The sequence below is a fragment of the Balaenoptera borealis genome (assembly GCF_965194805.1).
Source record: "Balaenoptera borealis genome assembly, chromosome: 3".
In the NCBI taxonomy this organism is placed as follows: Eukaryota; Metazoa; Chordata; class Mammalia; order Artiodactyla; family Balaenopteridae; genus Balaenoptera; species Balaenoptera borealis.
This window is the reverse complement of record NC_138866.1, coordinates 133,579,492-133,604,321: the sequence shown is the minus strand read 5'-3', so window position 1 is coordinate 133,604,321 and position 24,830 is coordinate 133,579,492. Positions and strand designations below refer to the sequence as shown.

The 24,830-nt window shown below is 38.8% G+C and overlaps 1 protein-coding gene and 1 pseudogene across 11 annotated transcripts in view; one reads left to right on the top strand and one right to left on the bottom strand.

Annotated features, from left to right (window-relative positions):
• The window catches only part of LRRK1 (leucine rich repeat kinase 1), a 118,275-nt gene that overhangs the window by 16,298 nt on the left and 77,147 nt on the right, over window positions 1-24,830 (top strand). The gene's annotated exons all lie outside the window — the stretch shown is intronic.
• LOC309626903 lies at window positions 866-24,830 on the bottom strand (annotated as a pseudogene). The gene is made up of 2 exons: window positions 24,732-24,830; window positions 866-2,227 (listed from the first exon to the last, which is right to left on the bottom strand). The product of its transcript is annotated as an uncharacterized misc_RNA (transcript).

The following is a 24,830-nucleotide window of genomic DNA, read 5'->3' as shown; positions in this document are numbered from 1 at the left end:
AGACTTTTAAATTATTGATTCCATTTCATTAAAGACTGTAGGTTTATTTAAATTTTCCATTTCTTCTTGAGTTAATTTTGTGAATACATTTTTCTAGATAGTCACACATTTAATCTAGATTTTCAAATGTATTAGCATAAAGTTCCTAGTGGCTTCAGGATTTAAAATATGTTTTTAGATGATATCATTTAGTTTTCATAGATACATCGTATACTCGATATAAAATTCAAAAGTACAAAAGGGAATACAGTGAAAAGTATTCCCTCCCACTCTGGTCCCTAGTTTTCCAGTTCTCCTTTCTTCCAAAGAATCAGAGAAAATAGTTTCCTCTCTCTTTTTTTTCCTCAGAAATCAGTTTCTTAGGCCTAGATTCAAAATGGCTTTTTTCTTTTCATAAATCTTTAGCCTAGGCAGAATTTTGAAATTGTTATGTTTTTATCTCGGTTTTTTTTTTCCATCTTTTATATTATGGAAAATTTTGAATGCATCATAAAAGTGAGAGAATACTGTAATGGACCTCTCTGTATCCATTGCCCCAACTTTAGCAATTATCACACATAGCCAATCTTGATCTATTCATATTCCCTTCCATTTCTCTCTAGATTATTTAGAACCCAATTCCAAACGTCATATGTTAAGAAGTGTTTTAAAAAGTCTAACCTCAGTACATTTTATATACATTTTTTAAAATAAAAAATATGGGCTTAATAACATCAGATATCTAGTCAGCATTCTAATGCCCTTGATTGTCTCATAATTTATTTTTATCAATGGTTGACTTGAATCATGTTTGTTACTGAGTCTCTTAATTTCTACCTTTCTCCCTCACTTCCTTTTTCCTTGCAATTTAATTGTTGATAAAACCACATTGCTTATCCTTTGTAGTTTCCCACAGTCTGGATTTTGGTGATTGCATCCGGTGTGGTGCTCCTCTGTGCTTCCATAGATCCAGAGGCTTGATTACATTCAGTAAGGCTTGGCAAGAACACTAAATAACTAGTGTTGTGTATTTCCTATTGTTTCACCACAGGAGTCAAATGATGTCTAATTGTGTCTCTTTGATGTTCAATTTTTCAGTAATTTTGGTCTTGTCAGCGTGATACTTCATCATAAAGGTTGTAATGGTTTTTCAGCTTTTCACCTAATGATTTTATCAGTCGTCAATCGTTGCTTTATATCAGTTATTTCTTTGGGGTTGTGAAGTGGTGATATTTTAAGTCTATCATTCTTTCTTCATCTAGCTGAAATCTATCTCTAAAAAAGGACTTTCTCCCATCAACTCTGTGGTACCTTGAGATACGGTTTGTATGTGAAAGTCAGGATGAATGAATCTTTCCCTTATTTTAATTATTCCATTTTCTGAAATGGATCAATTCCCTAGCATCTTTCAAAGGTGACCAATAAAGTGTGTCCTTTTAGTATTATTACTCATTCATGGATTTTTACTTTTTTATTTCTGATGCTAAAATTATTCATCTTTTGCCATCAGAAGCCCCTTTGGGTTGGTTTCTCTAACTTTTGACATGACCCCAGGAGTCTTTGATAACATCCTTGCTTTCTGATGTGACAAGATATTCCAGGCTCCTGTGGTCCAGTTCCTGTCCCAGACCTGCCATCTGCCATTTCTCATGATTTAATTCTCTAGTGTATATTTTTGTCTCCTTTCTCATTCCAGATATTGTCCGTATTTTTGCTACCCCCCATCCCCGTTTCTTATTTTTTTGATCAATCTTTCAATAAGATCGTTTCATGAGTCCTTTGAAAGAAGCAGCTTTGGGTTTTGTTGTTGCTTTTTTAGTTTCTTTGCTTTCTATTTATTTTTTTCCAACGAAAGATCTCACATATTTATTACTGAGCCAACCCACTAGTGCAGAAACATTGAAACAAAGAGGAAAATTATTTTCCCAATAAAACACATCCAGCTGTCCAAATAGTAGTGGTTTTCATAGTGATATGGATAAGATGCACATGACCTTGATACAGCAAAAATACGCGTGCCATTTCATGTGTGATTCCTTATAGACCCAGATTGGGTCTTCTACAATGTCTTCTCTTGGAGTTGTACCTGATTTTATTACATTTTCATCTGAATCCACTGGAGAGTAGGACGATTCTGCTTCTGTTTCTTGGCCAGGAATCGCTTGATCCTGAAAGTCTTGGGAGAGGACAGGGCGAGGAACAGAGTCAACCACACACACCAAGATGGCGGACAAAAACTCTTTGGTTTCTATTTAATTAAATTTTTTTTGGCTGTGCCAGGTCTTAGTTGCAGCATGCGAGATCTTCCTTGCCACGTGTGGGATCTTTGTTGTGGCATGCGGGCTCTTAGTTGTGGCATGCAGGATCTAGTTCCCTGACCAAGGATGGAACCCGGGTCCCCTGCATTGGGAGCGCAGAGTCTTTTTTTTTTTTTTTAAGTTTAACATTGGAGTGGTTTATTATATTAGAAAGCTTCTGTAAGTCTCAGAACGATAATTCTTTTTTTTTTAACATCTTTATTGGAGTATAATTGCTTTACAATGTTGTGTTAGTTTCTGCTGTATAACAAAGTGAATCAGCTATACATATACATATATCCCCATACCCACTCCCTCTTGTGTCTCCCTCCCACCCTCCCTATTCCACCCCTCTAGGTGGTCACAAAGCACGGAGCTGATCTCCCTGTGCTATGCGGCTGCTTCCCACTAGCTATATATTTTACATTTGGTAGTGTATGTATGTCAATGCCACTCTCTCACTTTGTCCCAGCTTACCCTTCCCCCTCCCCATGTCCTCAAGTCCATTCTCTACGTCTTCATCTTTATTCCTGTCCTGACCCTAGGTTCTTCAGAACCATTTTTTTTTTAGATTCCATACATATGCGTTACCATACGGTATTTGTTTTTCTCTTTCTGACTTACTTCACTCTGTATGACAAATCTAGGTCTATCCACCTCACTACATCCACCTCACTTCATTTCTTTTTATGGCTGAGTAATATTCCATTGTATATATGTGCCACATCTTCTTTATCCATTTATCTGTTGAGGGACCCTTAGGTTGCTTCCATATCCTGGCTATTGTAAATAGTGCTGCAATGAACATTGTGGTACATGACTCTTTTTGAATTATGGTTTTCTCAAGGTATATGCCCAGTAGTGGGATTTCGGGGTCATATGGTAGTTCTATTTGTAGTTTTTTAAGGAACCTCCATACTGTTCTCCATAGTGGCTGTATCAATTTACATTCCCACCAACAGTGCAAGAGGGTTCCCTTTTCTCCACACCCTCTCCAGGGACCACTGGACCACCAGGGAAGTCCCTCTATTTAATTAATTTTTGCTTTTATCTTTATTTTCTTCTTTTTCCTAAATTCACTCCTCCCCTCTTCAACTTCTTGAGTAGTATGCTCTAACTTCTGAGAACCCATCTTTTTTTCAACTTGAGAATGTTTCTTATTTATTTGAGTACATGGTTCTGGAATTCTTATTAGACACGTTTTGAAAAACATCAAGGATCATCTTCCATGTCTCTTTAATTTTTTTGTCTGTACTTTAACTTCTTTGTGTCTTGCTGCTGCACCCTCTGCTTGGTTTTCCACATTGCTGATTTGTCCTCTAGCTCTGTCCGTTATACTCTGCCACCCACTTACTGTGTTTTACAGATCAACTCTTTTGTTTTAATCTCCCAGCTTTTCAGTCAATTCTTGTGTATGGATGCTGTGTCCTCCTGTATCTCTCCAAGATGTCAGTCATATTTATTCTGAGGTCTTGTTCTTGCTTTACTAACACTGGTACTAGATGGAGATGGGCCCCCAAGATTCTGGAAAGCCAGAACCCAAGATCCTGCTTAGGGGAGCTCAGGCACTGACTCAGTCTTTTCCTCCCAGATGAGGGTAGTGGTTGCTGACAGCAAGTTAATCATCAACCAAAGAGTCCAGAGTTTGTCCACACTCCCTTATCTCAGTGACTGGGTTATTTGTGTAGGTTTTCCCACTGAACAGTAATGTAAGGGTGCAGCAAGAGATGCAGGCTCTCAGACCTGGCAAGACCCTACCTTGCCTAAGCACTGTCACTGTCAACTGCTCACTTCCCCTTGGGGACTCTGAGGCCCAAGGGGGAACTGCGGTGGGATATGCCTCATCCTCTCCTGCCCTGGGGGGTCAACATGCTCCCAGTGGCACTGGATCCTTGGCTAAATAAGCAGGGAACTCAATTTAGCTTTACTTTCTGTGTGTAAGGATGGGGGTGGGAGGGGTCTCTTCCTGCCCTGCTTGCAGGCTCAGTTATCGGAACTGGGTGCTTCTCCTTTATGGCGTTCATCTTCCTCAAATGTTTGTGGGTACATGGTTGGATGTTGATCTTTGTGTTTGGGATTCCCCATAGCTGTCTGTGAACGCAGTTTTGGTCAACGCAGCCTGCAGATAGGGGGGCAGGGAGACTGCAGTGGGCTGTCCTGGGGGTGCACCCAGAGTATGTCTTCTGGGTGGGGGACTCCACGAGCTGCCTGAGTGTCACCCACCACCTAAGGTTCCACACTCCCTCTCTAGTGCACAGGGGGCAGAAACCTCTTCCCCCCACTGCCTGGTGCAGGCTGGAGAAAGGCTTACTGTGGGTTTTCCCTCCGAGCAGTCCCCCTGCTGGTGGCTCTGGGGGCCTTGCTTCCCGTATGCCCTCCAGGCAGCCTTGGAGCACTCCTGAACCTTGCCTACCTCATGCACGATGGTTTCTGGACCTATTAGGTCTCCTTCTTGTTTTCTGTGCTCACGTGGCTTGTTGAGTTTGGTATATATATATGTATACAACTTTTAAGGACTTGGGGCAGGAGGTTGTGGCTACAGCCAGGGCTAAGCCTGCTGTCTGGATCCTATCTCCCAGCATCTCCTTGGCATCTCTGAGGTGTGCAATTTGCAGGAGAAACTGAGTGATGGTGTCAAGGATGTGGACTTTGCAGTCGGAAGGAGCTGGGTTCAAATACTGGTCCCTCTGCACCCCAGTCCTCGTCTGTAACACAGAAATGGTTAGAATCTGTTTGCAGAATGCTTAGCACCATGCGAAGTGTGCATGCTTGGTAATTACTCAGTAAATTATGTAGCCTCACCTGGACTCTAGTTCTGTTAACTGAAACTGATAATAATATTACACTGATAAAAATGGGGAGGTCCTTAAAAATGGGAGGTCTTTGATTTTATTGGGCTTGAAGCCATAGAAAGCATGGAATTTATGTGTCCAGTCCTCATTTTCGAATGTGTCTATCACTGAAATGTGATGACCCCTAATCTAATCATCAAAATTGTTTTAATTAAAACTGTTTAAGTTTTAATTGAAAATGTTTTCATTAAAGTCAAAATCTTTCCTCGCCTTATCTTCAGAATGTTTTTTTTGACCAGATTAGCAAAATCTGTTTGTTTCCTACTAAAGCTTGTAGTTCTAATATTCATGAGTATCTTTTAAATGTTCAGCTGAAAGCTGTCCATAAGGAGTGCCTTGAACTCATCGAGAAATAGTGATGGCTGAGTCAGGTTTCGGTGGGCAAAGGGCCACAGTAGCAGAACCCAGGCATTCTTGGGATGTTTGTGGTTTCTGAGGAATCATGGAGCTTCTTGCTTTAATAATCAGAATATCACTCATAAAAACAAAGGGCCATATTGTTGTCTGGCCAGGGTTTATATTAACTGAAGAAGTTTGTACTATGTGAGTGGGCATTTCCATAGAGGAAAATAGCTGTGAATGTGGCAATCACAGAGCAGTCTGGTCCAACTCAACCACAGGCTACAAACCCAGCTGCAGAGGAGTGCGGCACCCAGGAATGTAAACTCTTGCTCAGGCTGAAGATCTTCTCTGCGTTTTTGTCTCAGTTCAAAGGGGTGAGGCTGCAGGCGTTTGCTTCTGTTAAGCATTATCTTTTATGCAGATACATTTGTGGTGTTTGCTTTTAACTTTTCAGAGGCCACGTTGTAATCACCCAAGGGGTTCCCTTCAAATCTACGAGTTAAATACATCAACTCATAACTCTGCGAGCTACAGAGGACCCCTGATCCTGGCTTATTGCTTTTTTTGGTGTGCCTGCTTTGGGATTTAGAAGGCAGATGGCAGTCCCTGTTTTGAGGCAAATCAGCTGGAGTCAATTTTTGTTGTTTGAACTCGAGGGTGTGTATCTCTGCCTGAAGACATGCAGAGGAAAAGGCAGAGCAAATGACTTCATGTATTTCTCCTTGCCAAGATCTTAAAATTTTAGTTGTTTGAATATAGTCACACAGCTCAAAAACCATTCTTTGATTTTTACATCCTTACAGAATGTCTTTATGTGTAACAAACAAAACAAATATAGATTCTTATTTTCCCTCTTTTGTACAATGTGTAGCTGATCACACACACTGTTCTGTACCTTGCCTATTTCTTTCACACATTCGTGCTATCATCATCATCATAATCATTCTTTTGACAAATGCACAGAATTCTATTGTGTTGTACCTCAGTTTATGTAAGCAGTCTCCTTTACTGGACATTTGGGCTATTCTTAATATTTTGTTATAACAAACAATGCTGTGATGTCTTTTCACATGTATACAAGCGTATCTACACAATAAATTCTCAAAGTGATGGGTCAAAGGACATATGCTTCTGAAAATCTGCCAGATAGTGCCAAATCACCCTCCATGGGAGTTTTTCCTGTTTACCCCCATCTTCCACAATGTATGTGCTTGCCTGTTTCCCTATAGGCCTGACAGCAGTGTTTGTTATCAAATTTTTGGTTTTTTCTAATCTGATGTGTGAAAAATGGTGTCTCAGTATAGTTTTACTATGCATTTCTCTTATGATAAGTGAGGCTTAGCATGTTTTAGTGTGTGTAAGAGCTGGTTATATTTACTTTTTTTGAACTCTCTCTTCATATCTTTTGCTTATCAACCTCTAGGACCTCGTTGATCTTTCCTTATCTTTCGTAGGAGCTCTTCGCATTGACATTGTATCTAGTGGGTAACTAGATGCCCTATCCAGATCAATTTACAAGCCCAGAAGAACTGAAATGAGAACTTTGAATGTCCAAGGGGCTATAAGTAGAAATGTTTTGCTTTTTTCTTAATTATTGAATCAATATAAATTAAATGTACACTGTCTAGGGGAAATCATGATAAATATACAGGATCGTATGAAGGAAACTTTAAGAATATTTAAGTAAATCTGATAAGGGGTAAATATCCAAAATATATAAAGAACTCATGCAACTCACTATAAAAAAAAAAAAAAACTTGATTAAAAAATGGGCAGAGGACCTGAACAGGCATTTTTCCAAAGAAGACATACAGATAGCCAACAGGCACAGGAAAAGATGCTCAACATCACTAATCATCAGGGAAATGCAAATCAAAACCACGATGAGATACTACCTTATACCTGTCAGAATGGCTATCATCAAATCATCAAAATGTCTACAAATAATAAATATTGGCAAGGATGTGGAGAAAAGGGAACCCTTGTGCACTGTTGGTGAGAATGTAAATTGGTGCAAACACTATGGAAAACAGTATAGAGGTTCCTCAAAAAATTAAAAATAGAACTACCGTATGATCCAGCCATTCCACTCCTGGGTTCATATCCAAAGAAAATGAAAACATTAATTCAAAAAGATATATGCACCCCAATGTTCACAGTAGCATTATTTACAATAACCAAGATATGAAAGCAACTTAAGTGTCCATCAGTAGATGAATGGATAAAGAAGATGTGGTATATACGTACAATGGAATATTACTCAACCATAAAAAAGAATGAAATTTTGCAATTTATAACAACATGGATGGACCTGGAGGGTATTATGCTAAGTGAAATAAGTCAGACAGAGAAAGACAAATACTGTATGTTTTCACTTATATGTAGAATCTAAAAAAATAAAACAAACAAGTGAATATAAGAAGATAGAAACAGACTCATAGCTACAGAGAACAAGCTAGTGGTTACCAGAGCGGAGGGGGTGGGGGGAGACAAGATCAAGGAAGGGGAGGAAGAAGTATGAACTACTAGGTATAAAATAAATAAGATACAAGAGTGTAATGTACAGCACAGGGAATATAACCAATATTTTATAATAACTTTAAATGGAGTATAATCTATAAAAATATTGAATCACTATTATTGTACACCTGAAACTAATATAATATTGTAAGTCAATTGTACTTCAATTTTAAAAATGACATATAGTCCTCTTGTATAGGAAGACAACATTGTAAATATATCAATTCTCTACATGTTGATTTTATAATTCAGTGCAATTGCGGTTAAAATAAAAACAGGATTTCTTTTTAGAACATGAACAGATTTTTTGATGATGGCCATTCTGACCGGTGTGAGATGATATCTCATTGTAGTTTTGATTTGCATTTCTCTAATGATTAATGCTGTTGAGCATTCTTTCATGTGTCTGTTGGCAATCTGTATATCTTCTTTGGAGAAATGTCTATTTAGGTCTTCTGCCCATTTTTGGATTGGGTTGTTTGTTTTTTTGTTATTGAGCTGCATGAGCTGCTTGTAAATCTTGGAGATTAATCCTTTGTCAGTTGCTTCATTTGCAAATATTTTCTCCCATTCTGAGGGTTGTCTTTTTGTCTTGTTTATGGTTTCCTTTGCTGTGCAAAAGCTTTTAAGTTTCATTAGGTCCCATTTGTTTATTTGTGTTTTTATTTCCATTTCTCTAGGAGCTGGGTCAAAAAGGATCTTGCTGTGATTTATGTCATAAAGTGTTCTGCCTATGTTTTCCTCTAAGAGTTTGATAGTGTCTGGTCTTACACTTAGGTCTTTAATCCATTTTGAGTTTATTTTTGTATATGGTGTCAGGGAGTGTTCTAATTTCATACTTTTACATGTACCTGTCCAATTTTCCCATCACCACTTATTGAAGAGGCTGTCTTTTCTCCACTGTATATGCTTGCCTCCTTTATCAAAGATAAGGTGACCATATGTGTGTGGGTTTATCTCTGGGCTTTCTATCCTGTTCCATTGATCTATGTTTCTGTTTTTGTGCCAGTACCAATCTGTCTTGATTACTGTAGCTGGAGAGGGTCTGGAGAAAAGGGAACACTCTTGCACTGTTGGTGGGAATGTAAATTGATACAGCCACTATGGAGAACAGTATGGAGGTTCCTTAAAAAACTAAAAATAGAACTACCATACAACCCAGCAGTCCCACTACTGGGCATATACCCTGAGAAAACCATAATTCAAAAAGAGTCCTGTACCAAAATGTTCATTGCAGCTCTATTTACAATAGCCAGGACATGGAAGCAACCTAAGTGTCCATCATCAGATGAATGGATAAAGAAGATGTGGCACATATATACAATGGAATATTACTCAGCCATAAAAAGAAATGAAATGGAGGTATTTGTAGTGAGGTGGATGGAGTTAGAGTCTGTCATACAGAGTGAAGTAAGTCAGAAAGAGAAAAACAAATACAGTATGCTAACACTTATATATGGAATCTAAGAAAAAAAAAAAAGGTCATGAAGAACCTAGTGGCAAGACGGGAATAAAGACACAGACCTACTAGAGAATGGACTTGAGGATATGGGGAGGGGGAGGGGTAAGATGTGACAGGGTGAGAGAGTGGCATGGACATATATACACTACCAAATGTAAAATAGCTAGTGGGAAGCAACCGCATAGCACAGGGAGATCAGCTCGGTGCTTTGTGACCACCTAGAGGGGTGGAATAGGGAGGGTGGGAGGGAGGGAGATGCAAGAGGGAGTGGGTATGGGGATATATGTATATGTATAGCTGATTCACTTTGTTATACAGCAGAAACTAACACAACATTGTTAAGCAATTATACTCCAATAAATATTTTTTTTAAAAAAAGAACATGAACAAAGAATAATAAATTCTACCTAGAAAAATAAGCATATAAGAATAGCCAAGAAGATTCAAATCAGGAGGAGGTCAGTTGAGAGGAGGACAGAGTAGTTCCATCATATGTTAGAATTATTACAATGCCATAGTAATGAAATGTGTTGGAGAGTAGAAAGGGAAAGGACAGGGAAAGCAATGGGACAGAGTAGCAACTCAAAAATAAGCCAAAATGGGACTTCCCTGGTGGTCCAGTGGTTAAGACTTCACCTTCCAATGCGGGTTCGATCCCTGGTTGGGGAGCTAAGATCCCACATGCCTCACAGCCAAAAAAAAAATAGGTCCAAATACACATTGCTTTTGCTTTACTATTTAGGATTTCAAATTAGTCCAGAAAAGAAAGTTTACCTGGCAATAGGACAAAAATAACATATTGCTTTCTCACTTCCACACCAAAATCAATTTCAGATGAATCAAATATTTAAACATAAAAATGAACAACACCATTAAAAGTCTAGGAAAATGATAAATTAAAATAATTTTGGAGGGAGAGGGACTTTTTCCGAAGCACAGCACAAAACCCAGATATCATAAAGGAGAAGATTAATAAAATGATTACATAACAATTAGAACTATTCTGTAGAAAAGCCTCTCAAGTGACAACCAACAAATAGGTAAAAACTATCTTCAACATATACCACAAAGAGCACTGGCAAATCAATGATAGAAAGAATATTCCAATTTTCAAATGAACCAAAAAATAGAATTAGAGAGTTTAGTTCATTGAAAAAGATAGAGATGATGGGTAAACATGAAAATATGCTGAATGTCATTCATATGGAAAGAAATGGAAACCAAAACCAATTATGAGATATGTTATTTTGCTTTGCAGATTGGAAACAATCAGGAAGTTTGATATTATTTAAGACAGCAAAGATATAACTTCTGCTGTTTTGCATATTTTATTTTAAACTATATTGAGTTGATAATTAAGTAAGGATATAATTGATGCAACTTTTGGAAAAGCAAATTGGCAATCTTTATAAAAATCAAGGCTGACTATATCCTCTGCTCCTTCCACTGCTAGGAATTTAACCTGGAGATACAGTTCAGGTGAGAAATGCACATGTAGGGATGTTCAGCACAGCAGTGAAGGGGATTACACAGAACTAGACATGCCCTAAATGTCCATCAATGAGGACAAAGGGCTACCATGAAAACAGGTATGCTGGATCTCTATGTGCCGACACAGAACTTTTAAGTGAGGGAAGCAAGTTGTAGAACATAATTATAGTATATTCCATTTGTTAAAAAGGAAGAAGAGGAGAAATGAATATATATGTGAGATGCAGGGAAATCACTCATAGCCTCTGTATTCCAAGGAAACTCCAGCCTGGAATCTTAAAACAAAATCAAAACGCAGTTTAAATCTTTACTGAAGTTTCTCAACAGGACATCCACAGGGAATTCCATTTAAAGCATACAGCCAAGCCTCTGAACTCCTTTGCCCCGATCTTTCCCAGAAGTTCACAAAATGCAGTCTCTATCCTCAATCTCTAATCTTGTATTCTCAAGAGACCTCCAGGTATTTCCCCCAAAGCCAACCTGTCTTGTCTTGGTGAGTATATGTCTGTCTGTCTGCCCTGCTTCTGCTCTTTCCAGTGCAGACACCTCAGCAGCCTGCCCTGCCCGCCTTGCACCAGAAAAGTGCACTCTGCCTAGGAGAATGAGGAGATAGAGGCAGGACACCTCCTTGCAGGTTTTCTCCTCACCATCAGTACTTAAGGATGCATGGAGATTATGGATGGGCATGGGGAGAATCCTTGGCAGTTACCCATAAGCACGGGGCGTGGGCCTCTCCCTCTTCCAGGAACCACAAGTGCTGCACTTGTTCTTCTGCACTGTGCCAGAGCTGCCACTTTGGGGCGTAATTCAGGCTCCTCATTTGCCCTCAGCTGAGCCTCTGCCTTCCCAGCTCTAGGATGGGGTGAGCAGACCCAGCACACAGGGTCACTGGGGGCTGGGATGTTGTGTGTCCCACCCAGGGGGGAGGTAATGGGAGCTGCCCTGAGAATCACAAAACAGTAGGAGATGATGCCCCAGTATATAGAACTCTTTCTCTTTCCTTCTTACCATTGCATAGGACTCTGATTACAGAAGTCCCATAGTTTCTGTAACCAGTTCTCTATAGATGGACATCTAGATTGTTTCCCCTGCAATAATGATGCAATAAATAGTCTTGTGTAGACATCATTTTGCATTTTTGCTGTTGTATCTTTGGCATAAATGTCTAAAATGCAGAGTGTTGGGCTAAGAGGGAAAATGCAGATGTAATTTTGCTAGGTATTGGTAATTCCCCTCCATGGAGGTTGTGCAATTTTGTATTCCCTCCAGCAATGTAAGAACATGCTTCGTTCATCATATTAACCCTTTGTCTGTAATATAGGGTTTTCTTTTCTAATTGGTCATTCTAATTTTCTTTTCTCATTTGTCATTCGTCCTTTTATCTAGTTTGTGTGTTTTAGGACACATAGAGTTTTGTGGAGATTTTTCCTTATGTGTTTAAATTGTGTTTGTCCATAAAACAAGCCTCAATAAATTTAAAAGGATTGAAATAAAACAAAACATGTTCTCTGACCACAGTGGTATAAAATTAGAAATCAATAACAGAAGGAAATTTGGGAAATTCACAAATATGTGGAAATGAAACAACATGCTCCTAAATAACCAGTGAGTTAAAGAAGAAATCATAAGGGAAATTAGAGCACACATTGATATGAATGAAAACAAAACACAACATGCTAAAACTTAGAGGATGCATGTAAAGCAGTGCTTAGAAGGAAATTTATAGCTATACCCACCTATATTAAAAAAGAAGAAAGATCTCAAATCAATATCCTAACCTTCCATCTTAAGAAACTAGAAAAGAAACTAAACCCAAAGCAAGCAGAGGGAAGAACAAAGATTAGAGCAGAAATAAATGAAATAGAGACTAGAAAAACAATAGAGAAAATCAGAGAAACCTACCAAAAGTTGGTTCCTTGAAAAAAATATTTACAAATTTTCACTTAGAATGACCAAGAAAAATAAGAGACAAGGCTCAGATTACTAAGATCAGGAATGAAAAGGGGACATCACTGTCAACTGTACATAAATAAAAAATAATTGTAAGACAATACTATGGACAATTGTACACCAACAAATTCAGTACCTTAAATGAAGTGGATAAATCCTTAGAAAGACACAAACTACCTAAACTGACTCAAGAAAGAATAGGAAATCTGGACAGACTTATAACAAGTAGAGAGATTGAATTAATAATTTTAAAAATGCCCCACAAAGTAAAGCCAGGCCCAAATGACTTCACTGGTGAATTTTATCAAGCATTTAAAGAATTGGTGGAAAGGAAAATCCAGAAGGGCCTGAAGGTGTCCTTCTCTTTTACCAGGAGAATTCTGTGCCCTGTGGCCATCCTGAATGATATTGCAGATGGGCAAGATTAGAGTGAACCCCTCACTGGCACACAGAGAGCTCTGGAAGCCCAGTGAGTTGAATTCAAGAAGTTGTTAATGAGCACTTACTACGTGCATGGCACAGTGCTAGGGACACACGATGCTGATTGAGTATCTGCAGGCCCAGCTTGCCGGCAACACCAAGCAGAAAGGAGGCAGCCAGATCCTCACAACAGGGGTGGTCCCAGTCAGGCCAGGTGCAGACAGAGGGAGGAGAAGGAAGCCCATGGGAAGGGCCCCAGGGATCCCTGGGGGGTAGCATCCATACTGGGCCTGGAAGCAGGGAAGGGGTGGGGCTCCTTCCAGGAGGGAGAGACACAAGAGTGAAGGCTGAGGAAGCCTGAGGTCCACAGAGAAAGTGGGGGTGCAGTGTCAGTGCCTCACAGTTGCCTGGAGTTGGGGGGAAGGGGACAGGCATCATGGAAATAACCCCCATTTGTGGGCCGGTCCTTTTATTTTGGGGCTCATGCATTTTGCAATATTGTTATATGTGTCATTTTTTGTTTGGGGATTTTGTTTCGTTTTTGTTTTTCACAAGAAGATGACAAGATTCAGACATCTCAAATACTTGCCAAGACCATGCAGCTGTTGAGCAATAGACTGGAACTTGAACCCAAGTCTTCTCATTTGAGTACAGTTCTATTTCTGTTGCCACGTGTGTTAGCATGGTTCACAGTTCTCAGTAAAAGACACTACTGGAAAAATCTTGGTGCCTCATCCTAAAGTTCCCTCTGGATTGAGATATTTTCTTCTTTCCTTGTGTCCATCTTTGCCAAGAGGAATTTGGATTTAGTTAGAAATTTCACTTTGTTAATCTGAAAAGTGTATTTTAAAAACCTATTTTTCCATTATAACAGTAACAGAGAAATAACTGGAAAATAGAGGAAAGGGGAAAAGATCACCTCAAATTCCATCACATAAGAAAAACCAAAGTTATCATCTGGGGTCTTTCCTTCCAGTCAGTTTTCCTGTGTTGCAGGGTCCCTCCATGTGCTCGATGTGATAAGCATTTTAATGCATTTCATAATTGACAAAACCACCATTCTTTGCTATACTAAACCATACAGAAATCAGCATCTTTATGCACATTTCCTTCTGTTTTCCTGCATAGTGCTTTTTTAAAATAAATTTATTTATTTTATTTATTTATTTTTAGCTGTGTTGGGTCTTCGTTGCTGCGCATGAGCTTTTGCTAGTTGCGGCGAGCAGGGGCTTCTCTTGTTGTGGAGCACAGGCTCTAGGCACGTGGGCTTCAGTAGTTGCAGCACGCGGACTCAGTAGTTGTGGCTCGCAGGCTCTAGAGCGCAGGCTCAGTAGTTGTGGAGCACGGGCTTAGTTCCTCCACGGCATGTGGGATCTTCCCAGACCAGGGCTCGAACCCGTGTCCCCTGCATTAGCAGGTGGATTCTTAACCACTGCACCACCAGGGAAGTCCTTGCATAGTGCTTTTTAAATGTATAGAATTATTCCCTTAGTCACTTCCCTGGAAGCAGGATTGCTGTGACAGAGGTTGGCCCAGCCCTCAGTGGGCCCAGCCCACAATCACCTCCCCAGAGATCAGAGTATGACTATTTCTTTTTATATCTTCAGATTGCACCTTTTTATATTATGTGAGTATTAAATAAAGGAACTGTCTTACTTCTGTGATTTTTGTTTCCTCAGAAGGACGGTTCATCTTTCTTGACCAGTTCAGTGTCTGTTGACCATCCCAAGTCTCTCGAACATGGCATTTGTTGTAGATGTTTAAAAGTAAAATCTGGACTTCCCTGGTGGTCCAGTGGTTAAGACTCCGCACTTCCACTGAAGGGGGCACGGGTTTGATTCCTGGTCGGGGAACTAAGATACCACATGCCGCGCGTCACGGCCAAAATAAATAAATTAATAAAAATTTAAAACCCAGTCTTCTTTAAAAAACAAAAAAGTAAAATCTGGGATAAACAACAAGGTCCTACGGTATAGCACAGGGAACTATATTCAATATCCTGTGATAAACCATAATGGAAAAGAATTTTAAAACAGAATGTGTGTATATATATATGTATAACTGAATCACTTTGCTATACAGCAGAAATTAACACAACATTGTAATTCAACCACACTTCAATTACAAAAAAAAAGTAAAATCTGGGAAGAATACAGCTTCACACTCTAGCTCTTCCTGCCTGTCTCATCAAGGTGTGTCCTCAGGCTCTAGCTCAGCACATAGTGAGTATTGTTTATAAAATGAATGAGCAATAAATAAATGAATTTTGGGGAGAGGAACTAAGTGTTGGAAAGAATTCATCTTTGTAGCTCTGTATTTCTGTGTCTCTCTTCCACTGCTACTGAATTCATGGAGGAATTGGTTTCCATATCCTCTCTGGTTTTTCCATCTAATGAGACAGAATCATCTTACCTTTTAGTTCCTACATGTTTGCCAAGGACATTACATTCTGAATAACTGCCCCATGTTTGGCTGGGTGCACCCAGCCTGGGAAGTAGGGGGTTGGACTTTGACGACAGGTGCCAAGGGTTCAAGTCCCATCTCTGCTGTTAGGAGCTGGGTGGAGGCACTTTCACTAATCACCTGGAGCACTGGTCATCTGCTGGAAAGTGGTGATGAGAACCCCTGCCTTGCATGGGTGTTGGGAGGAAGGCAGATGTATGCAGGGCATTTCTTATAGCATCTGGCAGTACTCAATAAATGGTACCAATTACGGATACACTAAATGTTATCATAGACCATTTTATTTTCTCTTTTAAAGTCCATGACACCTTTGCCAGTTATTGTCCGGGAAATTTTCTTGTTCTCTTTATTTCCAGAGCAACTGAGTCAAGACTTGGTATACCCAAGAGTTGCTTTAGCTTAAATAATACCATCAAAGAACTAGTTCATTAAGTCAGACTGAAAGTGTCAACTTTGTGCTGGATACACTTCATTGTTTTCTTTTTCCTAATTTCAAAATCAATACAAACTGATGAGAAAAAGGGAAAGATATTGGCAAACACAGAAAAACACAAATAGAAAAAAATCTCTGATCATTTCACCTGCTGCTATCATGTACTTGTGTTCCTCAGCTTTTCTTTCTAAACAGAGAGAAACAGACTAAATTTTTATAAACAAAACTAATAGACTATACTCATTAGAAATCTTCTTTTTTTCCCAAAATAAATTCTTTCACTTTGCGTATTTTCAAATGATGTCAACCAATCTTCTGTGTTATATATTTTTTCCATTTTTCACTGTCTGTGCTCCATATTCTATTCTTTTAGCTTAATATTGTATAAGTCTTTTCTGTACTTTTCCTTAGTCTCCATTATCATCAGTTTTAATGGCTGCATGGTAGCTCCTCATTTTGAAGTATCTAGAGGTACTACTATTTTCGTCGGCTCAGGCTGCTATAAAATTGCCACAGACTGGGTGCCTTAAACAACAGACATTTATTTCTCACGTCGGAGGCTGGGAAGTCCAGGATGAGGTACTGGCAGATTCTGTTCTTGGTCAGGACCCACTTCCTGGTTGCAGACGGCCATCTTCTCATTGTGTCCTCATGTGGGACAGAGAAGTAAGGTCTCTGTCTCTTCTGGGAGGGCACTAATCCCATCATGGCGGCTCCACCTTCATAAGCCAGTCACTTCCCGGAGACCCACCTCCTAATACCATCATACTGGGGATTAGGGTCAACATGAAATTTAGGGGGACAAAACATGCAGTCTGTCTCAAGTATTAAACTGGAACGAAGAGAGACACAGATGTAGAAAATGGACGTATGGATACAAGGGGGGGAAGGGAGGGTGGAATGAACTGGGAGATTGGGATTGACATATATACACTACTATATATAAAATAGATAGCTAATGAGTACATACTATATAGCACAGGAAACTCTACTCAATGCTCTGTGGTGACCTAAATGGGAAGGAAATCCAAAAAAGAGGGGATGTGTACATTTAGCTGATTCACTTTGCTGTACAGCAGAAACTAACACAACATTGCAAAGCAACTATACTCCAATAAAAATTAAAAAAAAAAAAAAAAGAATGTATAGGGGAATTCCCTGGTGGTCCAGTGGTTAGGACTCAGTGCTTCCACTGAAGGGGCACGGGTTCGATCCCTGGTTAGGGAACTAAGATCCTGCAAGTTGCGAGGTGTGGCGAACACCCCCACCTGCCCAAAAAAAAGATTGCATATATTGTATAACTGAATCACTTTGCTATACAGCAGAAATTAACACAACATTGTAAATCAACTATAATTCAATTTGAAAATGTTTCCTATGGGGAAAAAAAATAAACTGGAAAGAAGAGTAGTAGGATTTCTATGGGCTCTAGGGTCACAAAGACTGCTGCTGTCACTCTTGCCCCTGCTCCTTGCCTGCCTGTCACTGTGAAGTGTCTTCATCTTGGCCTCCCTCATCTGTAAAATGGCAGCCATGACACCTACTCATAGTGTTGCTGTTGATACCGACCAGGGTTCTTGGCCTTCCTTAATCAATAGAAATTGATCAGAGGCCAGACAAGAAATTCAAGCAAGACTTCATTGGGACCTCTGATGTAGCAGTGGGGAGCAAGAACAAACAAGAGTTTCCCTTTCTTGCTCCACTCCCTGAGGGGGGCGAGCTGGTTCCTTATATGGGGTGAGGGTAGGGGTGTGTCCAGGGGTTCAACAGGAGGGGTGGCTTAGGTGTTTTGCCCACCTCTTTGGTAGTATTGTGTGCAGGGGGCATGCATAGTACCCTGCTTTTGCTCCCTGCTCCTCAGAAGTGGCAGTTGGCTTTTTTGGTCTTTTTGTATCTTTTTGTCCATAATTTGCCCCAAGTACACATGCACGCAGTTATTTTTAGTCCCTTATAGTTTCTTTGTATTTTGTAACTCCAAAAGACATATGTCCAGGTGCAAGCATTGCAGCACTACAGCAAAGGGTCCCAGGTCCCAGCCTGTCTCAGTAAGCCTTCCCACATTGACAAGTGTACAATTTTCACCACACTCTGGCCAGCAATGAATATTAGAACTCATTAAATTTTTCACTGTGTCAGGTGGACATAACATGGAATCTTAACAATTAATTGTATGTTTTGTTTCTAAAGAAAACTGCACTTTTATGTGCGATTTCCCTCTGCACAGCCTGCTCATAGGTATAACCGCCCATGCCCCTTTTATTAACAAAAATTCATTTCCAGTGATTTGGTAAGAATATCCACAGAGAAGTTTTACATCTGTGCTGGGAGGCTTTGCTGGTATGAGAAACGCTCAGCCTGCGTGGCTGGAGCTCTGCTCTGCGTGAGTCGTGAGCCAGGCCCCTGGTGAATGCCACTGCTGTCTTTGCTTTCTTTTCTGATGCTGGGTCTGATGGCCCAGCTTGATGGGGCTGAGCACCAGCCATCTGGAGTCAGTGAGGAATTACTGCCGAGAGTCACCCTGAGGTCATGTCGCCCTCTACACCCCCCCAACCTCTGCCTCTTCCCCGAAGAAATAAAGGGTTGGATTTCACCGTAATGTGACCCAGAGATGAAAACTGCTGCTGAGGCTAAACCCCTAGAGTGACAGCTGGCAAAGAAAGAAGCATCCTTCTTGCTGGAGGCCGGTAAGCCCAGGGCAACAGTGGGTGAGCCACTGCAGTGCCAGGAGGGCGTCACCTCCAGGGAGGGACAGCCCCCAACCCCCGGGTTTGGCCACACAGGGACTCGATGGAGGATGGCACAGGAAGGTCATTAAACAATTATGACCAGGTCAGTAGCATCCTAAAGTTTACTCTTGTTTATTCTGCAGTGACCTCTGGGTTGTTAGATATATGTTTACCTTTTGCTACTCTATTGATGGAGGTAAATGTAATTTTTTAAAAAGTATATATTCAAGTAAAACGTTAGTGTCTTTTCCAGGATGTACAGAGGATGCTACAGATTTCGAATCAAGAGAGAGCATTTGCCTTCCGTCATGCATGCGTTCTTTGACGGGGATGAGAGAATTAAATGTATAATATATATACATAAGAGACCAAAATTTAGAACTGATAGAATTAAAGTCACTTTCATATTACCTCTCCATTGTCCTAGATTCGTAGGAAAAAAGCAGTAGAGAGAGAATTTTATTCTGATTATTGGGTTGGGAGGGATGAGTTAACAAATATTGTTCTAGAAGAAAAGGTAAGAATGTCTCTTTAGGATATAAGGACAGAACAGACTCAGAATCAGCAGACAAAGGAGGACTCTCTTTAAGATGGGGAAGGCCACAGTGAACTATTAGTGTAAGTGACATGGCTTGTACAGCCAGACATCACTCTATAACATTCATGGAATTCTGTTTTATTACTTTCCCAAAATAAAAGAGAAGAATAATTTCTGTTAGTTTTCCTGTAGTCAGAATAATTTGTTTTTCTAAAACTTGAATTACAGAAATAACATTTAGAGATTGAGTTATTAGCAACTAAAAACATTTCTCCTAGAAATGGCTGAATATGTGAAATATACAGTGTTACTGAAAGTATTTTTTTATAACTAGAATATTAAATTGAAAGTGATTATCAAGGACTAAATGATGTTCTGGTTTCATAGGTTTTTAAATATTTTTTAACCAAATACTTTTCACATAATGAACTTTAATTTACTGTCCGTGTCCAGCATATTTAAATACCAGGCTGTGTAGATATTAACATTTATCACCCACCAGGAATATGTTCACTTATCACCTCACATCTTACTGTAAATATTTCTTGTATTCTTGAGTAAGTCTACATGTGCTGAATCCATAATGCTACTCATTCACTACATTTATAGCTTCCCCTCACTCGTTCTTGCTTCTAATTACTTCTAATTGACACTTTCCTAAAAACAAACAAGCAACACTGACCAAACCTTAAAAATAAAAAAGAACTGTGCTAATGGTTTCCCTTTCTCCTAGTTTTTTGTTACCTTCTTTGTTACGCATATTAACTCTACATTAATTCAAGATATAGAACCATCACCCAAAGAATTAAGATGCCTGGCTGTAGTATATATATGTATATGGAATTTTCATTGCTATTTAGGAAAATAATTACACCTATTGTAATAAAGAACAAAAAGGATTTTTTAAAAAATTTGACACTGAATCATTCTAATGTTCTACTATTATTTTCCTACTAGTCCTAGTTACTTGTTTGCTACATTAATATTGTATTGAAATAGAGTAAGTTTGGGGGGTTATATTTTTAGTATGAATTTTAAATCTGTATGAGCAAAATATTTAGAACTGTGATGTTTTACTGTGTAAAAGAATATAATTACAGATAATGGTTGATTAATAGGCACAAATAACTAAATAATCTCAAATAGTATACATACATACAATTACCCCGATTTAAATTTAAATCAAAGGACACCAATTCTCAAATATAAAACTGTAGTATTTTTGTAAAAAAAAATTACTATTAAAGTAAATATTTACCTCTAAGAAACGGTGTTTCATGCTGGGGAGGAGGGGTTCTGCCTTACATGATGTATCTCTGTACTATTTAATTTTCTTCAATGAGAATGTATTCTTTTATTACTTATCTAACTTCTTTAAAGTTTTAAATAAAGCAGTCATATAATTCCATTACAGGGAATTTAGGAAATAAAGAAAAATCTTTTCTAATCCTATCACTAATTCCCCCCAGCCCATCATTAATACTTATCATTAGCATTTTGGTCTTTTTTTTAATTTAAATATATGTTAATCATTCTCTTTATGATTTCAGGAAATTAAATGAAGTTGGCAGAGTAAATTAAATGCATATGCATTACCTGATGTTTTCCCATAATGTCCTTCCAACAATTTGATTGGACCAGACCCCCCAGCTCTTGGGTCAGTGAGAGTGTACATGTGTTGTCCATGCAACTTAAGAAAATCAGATTCAAACTGAAAACACCACAGTATTAAATATATATATATATGTAAATAGAACTTAGCAGAGTCTTGTTTCTTACTATGTCATTTATTCCACATATGTTGCATTATTTATAAATCACGTTAAAGTAAAACCACCCTTGTAATTTCACATGCATCCTATGTCCTTGGTTCTACCTTCTCAGTGTTGCTTAACTTGGGCATAAAGGTGAACTTTTTTATTTATGTTCCTAATGTGAACAGAAGAGGTTACTTTATACCTCCTCACGCACGTGCACCTGTCTTTTACAGAGATAAGGAGGATATTTGTTTAATTCTGAAAGATGAGCAGCGACATAATTAAGTGCCTCTTCTGATGGATGACGCGGCCGTGGATTCTGCCTTCTTCTTACCCTGCCAATGGCTTCTCCCTGCAGCTGACTCTCAAATGTCTTAGTCTCTGACTGTTAATAATCAATGGGGACTGTTAGTGTGTGATGGGATGTGAAGCTGCCTTATTCACGTATATAACCACTTACACACTAAGCCCTTTTTTGATACCCCTTTCCAAAAATGCATAGCCAAAAAAAAAAAAAAAAAAAACCAGTAATCTCCATTCAGACACAGCAGTCTTGTATTGGTGTTTCAGGAAGGATGCAGATTGTGCGTGACACTCATGAAATCCACTTAACGTGGATTTTCAGAATGGTTGCCTTTGAAATAGTCATGGCTTAGAGTGAGCTGTAAAGACCCTGGATGGTATCAAGGGGCTTTACTGTAAGCAGCTTGTCTTTTCCTTTCTCCAGAGCAGGATTTTTCTGGGCTGGTGGTGGAGCTCGTTCAGTATGCCATATGGCAGGCCTTCCATTTAGGGTATGTTATTCTGATTCACTTCTCCCAATATTTTGTTATGAAAAATTCCAAACATACAGTGAAACTGAAAGAACTGAACCATGTACATCCAGATACCCACCACCTAGATTTTACCATTAACATTTTCTAAAATTGCTCTCATTTCTGTCTGTTCTTCTATCCATCCATCAATCCATTATTTGTAATGCATTTCAAAGTAAATTGGAAATATCTGTACTTTTCACCCTCAAGTGCTTCAGTATTCATATTATTGACTATAGTTCAATATTATTTATAATTTTTTAGGTAAAGTTTATATAAAGTAAAATGCACATATCTTCATTAGACTATTTGCTAAGTTTTAACAAATACCAACACCTGTGTACTAAAAACATCATCAAGATAAAGAACCATCACCCAAACAATTTCCTCATACCCCTCCGCTGGTAAACTTCATGACTGTCCCCACCCTCAGGAACCACTGTTCTGATTTTTTTCCCACCACTGATTAGAACAGAATATAAATGGGATCATTTTGTGCAGTCATTCTTTCACTCTGCATTGTGTTTTGAGATTCCCATCAGTCATTTCATGGATCAGTAATTTATTCCTTTTGATTGCTGAGTAGTTACTATACTACAGTAGTTATTTATTCATTCTCCTGTTGATGGACACCTTTGCTATTTACAGTTTGGAAATACCATGAATAAAATTGCCATGAACATTCTTGGATATATTTTTTACACATATTTTTCTTGGGTAAATACCTAAGAATAGAATAAGTGAGTCATAGGGTACGTATATACTTAGTTTCATAAGAAACCACCAGACTTGTTTCCAAAGTGGTTGTACCATTTTAGACACAACCAATAAGGTATGAATGTTCTCATTGCTCCATATCCTCACCAAGTATTGTCAGTATTTTTAAATTTTAGTGATTTTGGTGGGAGTGTAGTGGTATTTAACTTGCATTTCCCTAATGATTAATGATACTGAGCTTTTAGAATATCTTCTGTTCAAATCTTTGCTCATTTTTAACTGGGTTGTTTGTCCTTTATTACTGAGTTATAGGAGTTCTTTCTATTTTCTGAATACCATTCCTTTTTTGGATATATATTTTGCAAATATTTTCTTCCAGTATGTAACTTGCCTACTCGTTTTCAAATAGTAAATAGTTTTTAAATGGTAGATCAACCTTCTCATGAGCAGAAGTTTTAATTTTTGTTAAAGTCTAATTTAGGAATTTTTTTCTTTTCATGATTATTACTTTCTGTGTCCCATCTAAGGAAGCTTTGCCTACTCTCAAGTCATAAAAATATTCTCCTGTGATTTTTTTTCCTAGAAGCGCTACAATTTTAACCTTTATGTTTAAATCCATGATCCATCTCAAAGTAATTTTTGTGTGTGGTGAGAAGTAGGAGTCCGAGTCTCTTTTTATTCAATGGATGTGCAGTTGTTCCAGCACCATTTATTGAAAAGATTTTTGCATTTCTCATTGTATTGGCACCCTTTATCAAAAATTAATTGGGTGTACAAGTATGGGTCTATTTCTCAACTTTCTATTCTGTTCCACGGATCTATTACCACACTGCCTTGATTATTATAGTTTTATAGTAAGACTTGAAATCAGGTAGTATATGTCCTCCAACTCTTCTTTTTCAAGATTGCTTGGGATATTACAAGTCCTTTGAATTTTCATACAAATTTGAGGATCAGATTGTCAATTTTTACCCCCAAAAAAGCCTATTGGAATTATGGTAGGGATTACATTGAATCTATAGATAAAATTGGGGAGAATTGACATCTTAACAATATTGATTCTTCTAATCCATGAACATGAGATTTCTTTCCATTTATATAGGTCTTGTTTAATTTCTCTCAGCAGTGTTTTATAGCTTTCAGGGTATAGATCTTGTCCATCTTTTTAAAAATTTATTTCTAAGCATGTAATTTTTATGCTATTGAAAATAAATTAAAAAAATATTTTTCCAAATGTTAGCTGCTATAATGTGATTTGCTTTTGTGATGTCAATGTTTGGAAGCCAACCTTCCTCAGCATTTACATTTTTACAATAAAAAAAACCTGTTTTTTTATCCCTTCAAAGAGGTAGCAAAGAGATGGAGTGGGTTTAGCCCCAACCTCAGAGCTGGTGAACCAAACTTCAGTCCCAGTTTACCTCTTACAAGCTGTGTGAACTTGGCCAAGAATGATAGAATTCTGTCCCCGTTTCTGCTGTCACTCAACACAATCAAAATTTAACTCCTCATTCATTGCAGTCTTTTCTGTAATATCTGTAGAGATGAAACTTTTAACTCTGGTTCACTAACACATTTGAAAATCTGGTAGAAGCCTTAAATTTTCTCCCCAGAGAAATGTATACACACACACACACACACACACACACACACACACAATTTCTGTGTGCAACTTTAGGATGTGCAGGAAGTCTCTGAAGCCTTTTGGGATCCACAGACCTCCTAATTATGAAGCCTTCTAGAGTGGGAGCTCTAAGGGCTGACTGCTTTCACTTCTGCGTCTTCAGACCCAGCAGAGTATGGAATGAGGGCTGCCATTCTAAGTCCCATGCCTTTGTGGAGTTTTCTAGGCAGAGAGGGTCTAGATTTCCACACCCACAGGATCTGACCTGCCTTTCTTCCTCCACTAGATACCATATTCCTCTGAGGGATATAGCAGTGGGACAGTTTGGTGGGCTACCAGCTCTCCTACCAAAGCCCTTGCTTCTCTGTTGCTGTTGGTAAGGTCAGCCTGGCAGTTCCCTGCCAGGCAGCTGCCCCGGGTGCCCTGGACCCGCTCGCTCCAGGCCAT